Here is a 3,561-nt window from a genome sequence, read left to right as displayed (position 1 = left end):
AAATCCTGAAAAAAGAATTCAAAATAATGATATTAATGAAGTTCAGTGAGATACAAGAGAACACACTAACAATTATTTAATTGTATTGAGATTAACAATACAATGAAATTTTAAAAATTCATCATATGAATAAGAAATTCACCAGAGAGACAGATATCTTAAAAAAGGAATCAAACAAATCTGGGAACTAAAGAATTTAAGGAATGAAATTTAAAAGAATACACTTGAGAGCTTCAACAGTAGACTAGATCAAGCAGAAGAAAGAATTTCAGAACTTGAAGACAGGTCTTTTGAAACAAGCCAGGAAAAAAAAAAAAGAGAGAGAGAGAGAAAGGGGAAGGGGAAGGAGAGAGAGAAAAGCAACAGAAAAGGAGAAGTATTAAAAAAAAAAGAACAAAAAAGTGACCAAATATCTGAATTGTGGGTGTTCAAGAAGACAAAGAAAAGACCAAAGTTATAGAAAACCTATTTAATGAAATAATAGTTGAAAACTTCCCAAGTGTACCAAGATACAGGATATAGAAAGCTCAGATTCTCAAACAGATATAACTCCACAAGTTTTCTCCAGCACGTTCTAGTCAAGCTGTCAAAAGTCAATGACAAAGAGAGAATTCTAAAAGCAGCCAGAGAAAAGTCACATATAAAGGAAACCCCATCAGACAGCCAATTTCTCAACAGAAACCCTACAGTCTAGGAAAAAATGGGATGATACATTCAAAGTGCTGAAAGAAAGAAAAAAAGAAGAAACTGGCAGGCAAGACTACTATACCCAGTAAAGCTATCCTTCATAAATGAAGGAGAAACAAAGTCTTTCCCAGACAAGCAAAAACTGAGGGAATTCAACACCACTAGACCAGCCCCACAAGAAGTGCCTAAGGGAGTTCTACACCTGGAAGCAAAAGGATGATATCCACTATCATGAAAACACACAAAACTATCAAACTCACTGGTAAAGCAAACAAATGAGGAAGAGAAGGGACTCAAATGTTACCACTGTGTAAAATCACCAAACTGCAACGATAAGAAAGAAAGGAAGGAACAAAAATTATATAGAACAACAAGAAAACATTAACAAAATGACAGGAGTAAGTCCTCACATATCAGTAACACTCTTGAATGTAAACAGATTAAATTTTTCACTTAAGAGTGGAAAAAACTGACAGAACAGATTTTTTTTTAATGACCCAACTATATGCTGCCCATAAGAAATTCACTTCACCTGTAAAAGACATACAGACTAAAAGTAAAGGGATGGAAAAAGATATTCCATTCTAATGGAAAGCACAACAAGCAGAAGTAGCTACACTTATATCATCTAAAATGGATTTCAAGTTAAAAACAGGGTGGTATATCCAGGTAGTTGTGGTGATGCTGGCCAAATAGTGCTCAGCAGGTGAGAATGTAAACCCAGGTTCAAGTGAAGTAATAAGAGCTTGAATGTTTTTCTTTTTCTTTTTCTTTTTTTTTGAAACGGAGTCTTGCTGTATCACCCAGGCTGGAGTGCGGTGGCATGATCTTGGCTCACTGCAAGCTCCGCCTCCTGGGTTCACGCCATTCTCCTGCCTCAGCCTCCCAAGTAGCTGGGACTACAGGTGCCTGCCACCACACCCAGCTAATTTTTTTTTTTTTTTTTGTATTTCTAGTAGAGACGGGGTTTCACCATGTTAGCCAGGATGGTTGTGATCTGACCTCGTGATCTGCCTACCTCGGCCTCCCAAAGTGCTGGGATTAAAGGCATGAGCCACCATTCCTGGCCAAGAGCTTGAATATTTTCATGCGCTAATGTTGCACACTTGTAAAAAAAAATTGGAAATGAAAACTATATATTAGTGCACATTGACATGCATTTTGAGGCAAAGACATATTGTTTGGTTCCACGATTTGTCCTTAAAGTGAAAGAACATTTAAAGTTTAGAATTACCTAGCTGTAGCAATGCTGTTCTATCAACAGATAACTAGAACTTACTTACACATTTAATTTATGTTAACTATGTAAAACCTAGTAGTGAGCATAATAATCAGTCAGTAAATGTTTGGATTCCTCTTACCACTCAATAAGTTTATTTTTACCGTATTCCTCTTGCCTTTCTGACCCTGTTGAATTAGCTTGTGGACTAGAGTGTTAATGAAATGTTATTGCCACAGAGATTGTGAGAAAATTGGTATATCATGTAGATATCATACAAAATCTTCTTGTAAAATAAAAAATGCAGTTTTATTATTGTTTGTGCCTCAACTGTTGAAGTGAATATTAAAGGGCTTAGGGAAAAAAAAGTCAGAACAGGAGAAAGAGACAAAGAGTGTATTAATGATAAAAGGATCAATTAAGCAAGAGAATACAACAATTATAAATGTACATGCACTCAACACTAGAGCACACAGGTACATTCAGCAAATTCGTTAGATCTAAAGGGAGAGATAGATGCCAATGAAATAATAGTGAGGGACTTAAACACCCCATTCTCAACATTAGACAGATCATTTAAATGGAAAATTAACAAAGAAATAATGTATTTAAACTGTGCTTTCGACAAAATTGACCTAACACTCATTTATAGAACATTTTCTCCAGCAGCTGCACAACACACATTATTCTCATCAGCACACAGAACATTTTCCAGGGTATATAATACATTAGACAAAACAAGTCTCAACAAATTTCTACAAATTGAAATTATATCAAGTTCTTCTCAGACCACAGTGGAATAAAACTAGAAATCAATTACAAGAGGTACTTTGAGAATGGTACAAATACATGGAAATTAAACAACATGCTTCCGAACACCCACTGGGTCAATGAAAAACTTAAGAAGGAAATTTTTTAAAATTCTTGAAACAAATGAAAAGGAAAGCACAACTTACCAAACCCTATGGGATACAGCAAAAGTAGTACTAAGAGGGAAGTTTATAGCAATAAATACCTACATCAAAAAAGTAGAAAGATTTCAGATAAACGATCTAATAATGCACCTCAAAAAACTAGAAAAGCAAGAACAAACCAAACCCAAAAATTAGTAGAAGAAATAACAAATATCAGAAAAAAATTAAATGAAATAGAGACCAAAAATACAATACAAAGGATTAACAAAAAGTTGGGGGTTTTTAAAAAGATACAATTGATATTGATAAGCCACTAGCTAGACTAACCAAGAAGAAAAAAGAGAGAAGAGCCAAATAAAATCAGAAATGAAAAAGGAGACATTACAACTGATAACACAGAAATATAAAAGTACATTAGAGACTATTATAAACAGCTATACACTGGCAAACTGGAAAACCTAGAGGAAATGGATAAATTCCTAGACACGTAAACCTATCAAGATTGAATCAGGAAGAAAGAAAAACCCTGAACAGACCAACTAACAAGATTGAATCAGTAATGAAAAGTTTTCCAACAAAGAAAAGTCCAGGACCAAGTGGCTTCACTGTTGGATTCTACCAAACTTATAAAGAAGAACTAACAATAATTCCCCTGAAGTTACTCCAAAAAAACTGAAGAGGAGGTAATTCTCCCTAACTCATTCTATGAAGCCAGTGTTATGCTGATACCAAAACTAGACA

The sequence above is a fragment of the Mandrillus leucophaeus genome, unplaced genomic scaffold (genome assembly GCF_000951045.1).
Source record: "Mandrillus leucophaeus isolate KB7577 unplaced genomic scaffold, Mleu.le_1.0 Scaffold433, whole genome shotgun sequence".
In the NCBI taxonomy this organism is placed as follows: domain Eukaryota; kingdom Metazoa; phylum Chordata; class Mammalia; order Primates; family Cercopithecidae; genus Mandrillus; species Mandrillus leucophaeus.
This window is presented reverse-complemented; position numbering follows the sequence as displayed.